This window comes from Phalangium opilio, unplaced genomic scaffold, assembly GCF_054372755.1.
Source record: "Phalangium opilio isolate 3A_F unplaced genomic scaffold, DU_Popi_V2 ptg000070l_1, whole genome shotgun sequence".
NCBI classification, from domain to species: Eukaryota; Metazoa; Arthropoda; class Arachnida; order Opiliones; family Phalangiidae; genus Phalangium; species Phalangium opilio.
This window is the reverse complement of record NW_028324182.1, coordinates 8,349,965-8,359,759: the sequence shown is the minus strand read 5'-3', so window position 1 is coordinate 8,359,759 and position 9,795 is coordinate 8,349,965. Positions and strand designations below refer to the sequence as shown.

At 36.2% G+C, this 9,795-nt stretch overlaps 1 protein-coding gene across 2 annotated transcripts in view; it reads left to right on the top strand.

The window, feature by feature from the left end:
- The first annotated feature begins 3,131 nt into the window (after window positions 1-3,131).
- LOC149661406 (neural cell adhesion molecule 1-like) overlaps window positions 3,132-9,795 on the top strand; it is a 46,881-nt gene continuing 40,217 nt past the window's right edge. For both annotated transcript variants that reach the window (XM_089842917.1, XM_089842916.1), the window contains exon 1: window positions 3,132-3,743. The gene's annotated coding sequence lies outside the window, so the exon portion shown is untranslated. The remainder of the gene's footprint in view (window positions 3,744-9,795) is intronic.

Genomic DNA, 9,795 nt, shown 5'->3' with positions numbered 1-9,795 from the left:
GATGGGTATAGAAGAATGTCCAGAAAATCATTGTCTTTCTGGGGGATACACCGAGCGGACCTTGGAGAATTTAATTAAAGGAGTTACTCTTTCGTCAAAAGAAAATTATAACTTGCAGAAAGTTTAGGAGACACGCATCCTTAATTTCGTCCATGTAGGTAATTAGGTAAGAAACCAAATATAAATATAGTTTGTTATACTCGTCGTAAACATTACCAATGACTATAAATTAAAAATTCATTATGTTTAAATCCCGGAAAACTTTTCTTTATGGAGGTATTTGAGCGTTGTTTACAATTTATGGAAGAAATAAGTCGCTGGGTGCATTTTTAATCAAACGCATCTGTTATTCTTAATTAATTATTAGTTAGTGGTATAAAATGCGAGATGTATCTTCCTAAAGTAATACATCAAAGGGAATGTTACCTCCTTTTCGCGGTACATTTTGATTGGTACAGAACCGGATTTCGAAAGAGGAGGACAAAGTCGAAAACGGACGGAAAGAAGCAAAAAGAAAACAATCGAAAGAAAATTCGAAAAGAGCAGTTAAGGAAGTTTTCTTTTTCATTTTCTCCTTTTTTCCAGAGTTCTTCCTGTTCATCTGATTTTTTTACCCTTATTTTTACGATGCTGGGCTATACCATCCCCGGGTCTCGCTCGATGGCCTTCCGCCTAGGGCTCGGATTTAACCACGTCCATTCTTTCCTACGACTGATTTTTCAGCTTGACTAGCTTATCCATTACGGAGAAAGAAGAACTCTTTCTCGTGCCATAACAATTACACGTGTTTAAATGTACCAATTCTCCGGAACTCGGATCCCAACTGGCTTCCTTTCCCAGGACCTTCCTTCCATCTCTAGAAAGCCTATAGCTTTTTCCGGGAGAGAAACGCCCTTTACTCTTAACAGGGTTCATCAAAATGAGGCCTAAGAAATCTAAGGACAGTGTCCTACAATGGTATAGGGATAGACTAAGTGGTGTATTCCTTAAAGTCTTTCCAGAGTCATGGTCCTACTTTCTCATGTAAAGACAAACGATGATACATCGTTCAGTATAAGATGCAACTCTGTATTTGTATTACAAGAATTTAGTTTCAGTCCAGAGAGTGTTTACTGCGAGGGAGAGTATAGTCGATGAGATAAATCTATTTCCTGAGATACAACCGAGGAGATATGGAGAATGTAAAAATGAAAAAAATAAAACAAAAAATACGGGTAAGTAAAGCATTCACTTTGTAAGATTAAATATTAATGTTTTTCTCATCTTTGGAGTGAGGAAAAGGGGTGAACTTTCTTTCATTTTCTTGAAGATTTTCATACTCAGAAATGGTACGTTTTTCCATACAGGAGCTTGTAAGGTTGGAGAATATTTTTGTTTAGATTTTGTAGTGCGATAAGAAATACCAACATGACTACTCATCCCTGGGGAAAAAAGGTACAATAAATTGAAAACCGGGTTTAGAAGCATTATCCTTAAGTGATGTAGAGTTTTGGAACGATATATCTATAAATATAACACTTGTATTTTGTGTAATGTTTGTTTACATTACGCAGTACGTGAAACTATTTCAAGCGGATTGTTTTCATTTTGTAGTTTTCTAATAATAGAAGAAACAACTAAAAGGTATTTCGTCGATAATCAAGCCAGTCAGCCTTACGTGTACCTCAATTTTTATGAGAGAAATAAAACCTATTTTCCAATTTTTCTAAATATTCAATATAGGGGTTACATTAGAAAGAAAGGAGATTTTATTCGAAATCCAGGCTGGCCAATTGAGAAGGATCCATACAGGGGTTGCTCTGATTCTATTTTACGGTCTCGCATTTAAATAAGAAGTTTGGATGATTCCAGTGGAGGGAAAGAGAGCTATGGTCAATTTAATATCGGCATTTCCAGTATGCCGCTTCATAAATATTCCAAAATTTATAGTTTTCCTCCTAAATCTCCCACCCTCTTCCTTAAAGGGATAGTAACATATAAAACAGTCATTACATTTTATCTTGAAACATTTTCAAATATGGAAACTAAGTTACAGGCCTATTATTCACATTTTCAAGCATTTGAATCCAGAACCTAATGGTAATCGAAATTAAACGCTACTATCCCTTTAAACTCCGTCCCCATCCTCATCTTCATGATCCGAGTGTGTGTTTTATATCAGCCCCTTGGGCGCTCGCCCTCTGTTGCGTGACCCGAGGAAAGACCCCGTGGTAAACTGGCATTCCGAATTTTGGAAGCGGCTAAAAAACAATTCACGTCGCGCTTTATCCCTCCACGGATATAAGGAAAGATCTTTTGTTCTTGAATAAATAAGGGCCGGCGACGCTTCAAGACGCCTAAATATTTTACTATACGATCGGACCTTCGCCAAAGGGAAAGCCTACCCATAAAAAACTAAGTTCCCTCCAATTCCCTTTCCGGGCGCGTTTTTGGTGAGAATTCTTAGATCAGTATAAATAGGCCACCGATTTGGAATACATTTTGTTTCGACGAATGAAGCTCTACTCGAGCCAGAAAACGATTTCGCGCTTACTGAGTCTCCGTTATCCCTTGGAGGAACTAAACCAAGGAGTTACGATATCTTCAATCAAAATTATTTAAATCATATATACATATCTATAATGATTCACGGAGAAGCTTTGAAATCAAAGTTCACATTTAGATTTTGAATTATTTTACCAAAATGTAACTTAAACATAGGTTGAAAACTTTTATTTTCCCGTTTCGCGTGGACATTGATGATCCACGCCAATGATTTTGGACATAAACTTCTACAGTTACTTCCTCCAAGGGATTCGCGTATTCCAACCCATCCCCGCGTATCCTACCGATACTCTTCCATCGCGTGTCCGGTTGGGCCATCGCTGCCCATAGAACCATGCAAAACGATGGTTTTCCAATAAAGAAAGGGTACGAAAAAAAAATTCCCGGGGAAAATGGTAAACCCGGCCCGTTCTCGGAGGCAAATTCTAGGGAAAGGCGCTCTAGCGGCCACGAATGGAAGTTTAAGACGGGGGAGATGGTGTGCTGGTATATCCATGGAGCCGGATGAGTGAGGTGAAGTTCCTCAAAAGGGGGCATTGAGAAGGGAGTACCAAGAGCGGCCTCTATCGCGGATCTTAGTAAAGGAGAGTTTCGGTCGCTAGTGAACCGCGGACATTCCATTCCCAGAGTGCTATCTTCAGCGCACGAGGAAAAGGCACTCCGAGTACAGCGCCTTTTAACAAAGTTTCATTAAAACTAAATGTTACGGGCTTTTAAAGGAAATCAGACCTTAAATCGCTCTCGACACCATCCGTACTCCATTTCCGTTTGGTGAAAATAAATCCAACCCTTTCTAAATTATTTGACGGAAAAGATACCGTACGAGTGTCGGAGAGAGTAAAGTTATCGAAATCTAGCGGAGGATCGAAGAATCCTGAATCTTTTCGTAATAAGAAAAATAAGGGATCTAGAAGTGAACGGATTTGGATGCTGCATGGTTGGGATGATAAAACAAATACACCTTTCGCTTTCCAAGCGCGCTATGAAATTCCTACGAAGCGAGAATGGATCCGCGAATCGATCATCCTATCAAGTTTCGTGTAAATGAGGAGCTACAAAGAAATAAGTTCTAAGAAAAAATACCATTTTCTTTTCATCGTTGATAAACAACCGTCCCGTTTTCGGGCTATCTTCGGATCCTAAAACTCTAAAGCTACGAGAGAATTTACTTCTCGTCCTAACAGTCATACTGAATTCCGGTAAGTTCAAACTATCTATAAAATAAGTGATATGAGAAAGAATAAATTTTAAGAACACGGGACGGAATAAAAGATACATTTATGCATTAATGAAGAGTTCATTTATAACACGAGTAATCTTACGTGGTAATAGCCATAGGGCAAGACTTTTTAATTATCTAATTTAAGGAGGGAACGCGGAAAAGCTATCGGATAAACCAATTTCGTAATTCCGTCTAGACGGTTGTTTAAACAGCTTTGAGTCACGAAATATGGGCCTAGTTCTTCTTTTTTATGTAAAAACTGTTAATAAAATTTGCAAAAAGCCTCTTTTCTAAATTGGGTATTGTTTGAGTGTAGATTTATTTATTACTGATGGATGAGTTGCGATAAAAAATTCAATAAAGATGCCGCGTGAAACCATACAAATAGACGGAGTATATTAAAAATTCAATTTATAAAATTTAAAGGGGTTTCTGGGTAAAAAGACCGCTAGAGCGGGAAAAGATACTTTTATTTCAAAAGGAAAACATCAATAACCCTAACATAAAACTCTTTAGGTCAATTTTTTTAATCCAATTCATTTTGTAAAAGGTCAAAGGTGAAAACTTATTTCGCGTGCCACGCAAGCTAGTTTTTTTTCTTCCGAATCAATTTTAGTTAAACGGTTACAGTTCACGTAGACTAATCTTTAAAATCAGGTTAATTCTTAAATGTACAGAATATAGATGCTAAGAAACTAGCTTCCCTTGGAAGCCTGGTAAACATTATCCTTTTTTTAGCTATACAGGGTGTTTGTGAAAGGTCCATCAATAATGAAAGGGCGTATTTATTGGGCCATTTTGAGTCGAAAATGTTCTATGACATTTTTCCGTTCGGGCCACTGTTTTCAAGTTATGATTGGAGTAATTTACGGATGACCCCTTAAATTTAATTAAGAAATTGAAAGACAGCGCTAATTTAATGAAGGGGTCATCCCTAAAATATTCAAATCATAACTCGAAAACCGTGGCTCGGACGGCAAAATGTCATAGAACATTTTCGACTCAAAATGGCCCAATAAATACGCCCTTTCATTATTGATGGACTTTTCACAAACACCCTGTATAGTGGCATGCCTAAAGGCAATCGCCAACAACGAGAAAGACTCATTCTAGTTTCCAGTCCTTTGTTCGGAGAATAATAGGAGAGTGAAAGAGAAGAGAGGAAAGAGGAAGGAAGGTTGAATGAATAAAAAATTCGAATGAAATAAAAAAAAAAGAAAATACTGGCGTGACTTTTAGAGAGAATCTTTCGCAGTTAGGCCTAATGGATTCGAAAACGAAATCTTCCATTATTTAGCGCGAGCGAAGGACTAAAGTGGTATGGTGCAGCTAGAGATGCTCGATAGCACTCTCTAGAAATCTTACGTAATTTGCATTTAAAGCTTTTTAGGTCGCGTTCGCAAAGAACTATAGTTCTAACATTATTTGTATTTCTGATAATAAACCCAAACGATATATAGCAAATTACTAATTACGCAGTCATTTGCATATTTCGGTAGTCTATATTGTTAATAATCTATTTTGGAAGCCGTAGTCTACTTTTTTCCATGCTCAATTAGAAACTTTACAAGAGCTGGCTAATCGAACAAACATATCTAATTCACTAGTATGATGTATGAACACGTCATTAGTAATTCAATTGTATTAGTATGACTTTTATGCAAATCAACCCTTGAAACGCGCACGACGCTCTACATAATTCTGTACAACAATTGGATAATTAAATGATTTCAAATCACCTTTGTCGAAAGCAAACAGAGTTTGTTGCTGTCCATTTTTATAGCTTTGTGTGAGTTAACAGAAATTTGTTTGCCCCATCAGGGAGATGAACATAGGTTGAGTTAATCGGTAAATATATCATTTTTAACAATATTTGGATACTTATGTATATTACTTTACCTATACCACGTATAATATTAGCGCGCGTTCAAAGGGTTAAAGCCAGACCACCTATTACGAAGTACGATCTCGGGAGAGAAGTTGGAATGATAATTCTAGTCGTATCAATTACCTATTGCATTCGATAAGCAATGATTAAGCTATTAGAGAGAGTGGGATAATATGGTAATGAGGTAAGGCTACATCTATGATCGCAACCGAGCTACCGCCCCCACCACCGCTTAATATACAGAGCGGCCTAAGTAACCGAGGGATACCCAATTTATAAGACCAGTGGCCTAGAAGAGCCGCGAATCACACGCGGCCAAAGAAGCGGGACTCGAGTATAATTAGTCGAAAATACACAGAGTTTTCTAGGCGACCGAATAGCTTTGTTCAAGGTCTAGTCCCATATTTGGCACGATACTTGCTATGATTATTTGAAGTAATATATCCCGACTTCTCATATCAGTAGAATTAAAAATAACCCTTGAAGGTTTAAAGCCTATCAAATATTTTAAAGGTATCTCAATAACTAAACCTCTAAAGTCGTAGTTAATGGCAAAGTATGTTAAGTAAACTAGAGGACGGAGAATTCGCTCAAAAAGGTTTCTTTTTTTCATTTTCTCAGCATCTATCGGGTCATTTTGACTGTTCCTTTACAAACGTTTCGTTTGTACTTTTGTAGGATGTTTTTCAAAGGTTTTCCCTAGATTCGATAGAGTGGAGGAATGAGGGAAGCTTATAAATCCTAATTATGGTCATTAAATTTGCATGCCAGCGTTCCCTGGATACGAGGAACACTCTTCTAACGTCTATCCTAAACTCCAAAGAGAACCTAAGCGCATTTAATACGTGAAATGAGAGTTCTGGAAAAGCAAACAGAATGCTTAAAGTCAAATAAACACGAAGTCACACGTTCTATAAATGTTTCATTCAATGAAAAGGTTCAAATACCTTCGGGTTAATCTACTCCTTACGTTTATATAGCTAGAGCGCGTGCCTACGAAACGATATATTGTTATGACCCAGCTTTTCAATTACAATCACTCGTAAAATCTTAATGACTTAGATATTCAAAATATATTTAACGCGACTCCCCAAAGGAGTATTATAATATAACGCGAGACAATGATGTATTCGGTAAAGATTTAGTTTCAAGTCAAAGCGGTAAATTCTTAATTGTTTCTCAGAAGGAAAGATTAAATAGATCGTAATAAATTATATATATACAAAAGCGACTATATAATACACTTTCACATTAAACTAATTGCAATATTTAAAGTATTTAAGAATTAATACGTAAAAGCTTATGTAATTGTATTTCTTCCATTCAAACGTAACTTTCTTTTGATCTTAAAAAAAAAAAATTTAGACGTCCAAAACTTCCGATTTCCAAATGGAAAGAAAAAATACCGTTTCAGATCATTTTTATTTTAGAGTCCAGTCCTCGCCCTAGGACCTACTTTTAATTGTCAGTAGACAAAAAAATATATCGGCGAAAGAATAATAAATACGTAAAGAAAAACTGGTCAAAGACATTTTTGTGGCAGCTCAAAGTTAGCAACAAAAAAGTTTCTGATTTCAAGAACGACGTGCATTATTTTTGGTAAAATTCAAATTATATTAAAAAAAAATAACCTTTTCTTTTCCGCATAAAACTCCCTGAAGGGTTTAAATTTTCGATCGTTATTTCTTGTTTTTGAAGGGAAACGAAGTCGGTCAAATTTCATAAGATTAAATATTAAATAACAAGGGCGTAATTTAAATTTAAATATTTAAAAATATATTTATTATCACTAACTGACTTAATTAAGATTATTTGGAAATTTTAGCTGGTATTAATAATAAAGAATATTATTCTTTTCACGAAACGCGCGAGATAATAAGAAAGCAATCGAGAATGAGGACTGAAATATAAGAAAATGGAAAGAATTGAAAGGTTCCCGGGTTTCTAATCAAATCTTCTATTTAATTAAATATTCAATTTATAAATTAACAAAGAGCATCGGGGAAAATGCGTTAATTGAATTATGTACTCCGAGAACGAAAGATAGAGAAGCATTTCCTAATTCGAAGGCTTAAAATTGAGAGAATTTTGAAGAGAAAGAAATTGAATTTGTGTGCACATTTCTAAACTAATTAAATTTGGTTCCTTGTTAAATTTCATTTTAAAATTTAATTAAAATATTTATCCACGTGCTTTTGCTGAAAGCTATAGGTTGCCCTAATCCCTCCCAAAAACATGAAACGAATGTTATCGCAAATCTTATATTTGGCTCTAATTTTCTCTCTTGAGGAATTGATCTTGGCGGGATTCCTTTCAAAATAAATTGGAAAAAAGCAGGTCCCCTCCCACGATAAGATTGCGGGGTAAAGATACTATAAAATATATAATTCGAAAATTCCCTTTCATAGAGAACCTTTCGTGGCTTGTTTCGCGACCGAAAAGAGACTATATTTTTACCATTGAAGGGAAAATAATCTTATATTCCAACGTAAATCCTAAACTGATTAAGCGGAAGTTGTTAAATGTTGTTTTACTCGAAACAGAAAAATTATTTTCATCCTTCATTTCCATAAACATTCATCATAATAGAAAGAAATCACTGGATTATTGTTGAATTATAGAATCCCTTTGAAATGAATTGATTAAATTCGGCATAAAATCATGAATAATCGAACACGCAGTGGTACCTGAATATCCCTAAACACTAGACGATCAATGGCTTCGTACAGTATCTCATTACGTGAGCCATTCATATGGAAATTCCATTACACCTCTTGGGAAACTACCAAAACTCTCTAAGAAGTTACCCTAAATTGACGATGGAGCATATTTCTTACGTAACTTCGAATTATTATACTTCATTCCAAACTTAAGAGTACTGAGTAGGTTTCTATACTAAAAGAAAGAGGAGAGAATATCGGTTGGTCCTAGATCTCTCCAGTTCAGTAATTGGGGAGTCTCGGCAGCGTTTTCAGCGCGGCGGGCACGCTCGGTCAGTTGTTAAGGAAAAGCCCCCCGCGGAACACCTGCACTTGAAACAGAGTATCCGTTAGTTCGCCTTCCTCCATCAATCTCTCCCTTCTTCCCTCGCTTTTTCTCCCGATCCTTTACCTTCAATAGGGTTCCTAGACTATCTGGTAACTGACCCTAAATCACTATTACAAAAAAAAGAAGAGTTCCTGCACCAATGGGGTCGAAACTTGAACCCAAAGCTAATTTTCTTGAAGAAAACCAACCCATATTCTACAGAGATAGTTTGAGATGTAATTTTTAAGCTGTTTTTAAGGTGTAGAGATGTTTGTATTAGACGACTAGATTTCAGTTTTAATTTTAGGGTAATTATCGTATAAAATTTGAAAATTCTGAAAATATTGTACCCAACCACGTTGACGGAACCCTGACTGTAAGTTTCCCTTCTTCTTCCCTGAGCTATTGAAAACGCCTTCACGAAAACGCGACACTCTTCTTCTATTCGCCCCTCATCCTTCACTATAGGTAACGTGTGTTTTTGGAGCGAAGAAAACCCCCCATTTATGGCTTAGTGACTTACGTCTATTGATTCGCGGAGGAAGATTTCTCCAAGCTAGCGACGGAAATATTGAGATTTTTTTTTTATTCCCGTTTTTTTAAGAATCGATCAGCGAACTCTCTCGTGTACGCAAGGGTCTTCCTCCTCATTTTCTTCCTTCCTCTCTTTTTTAAACTCTGCTCGTTACGCTAAACGCCTACCGGAATTTTGAAGTTAAAATTTTACGCTTAAAGAACGCTTGTAGAAAATATAAAACAATTATTATTATCAATAATTATTTTGTTTAGGTTTCGATAGTTTTTCTCTTTACTAAAAAGCCGAATTATAGGGGCACTGAGTCCCGTACGTTTTCTACCGGCCCCTGTAGAAATGTTTCACCCGCTGAGCACCGGTGCTTATATTGCGTTTGGCCTATTTAAAATGAGTATCCATGGTTTTCAAAGAAATTCAGTGTGGTAAAATATGTCTTTTTATGTATCAGCGAGTTTTAGTTGGTTCCATACTTGCCCATAGACCAAACAAAAGCATTGTAAATGTTTATCTTAGGATGTAATAATAGTTTCTCAGTAAACAATCTTATCTTTTACAAAACACGCATAAATATTTCTCCTA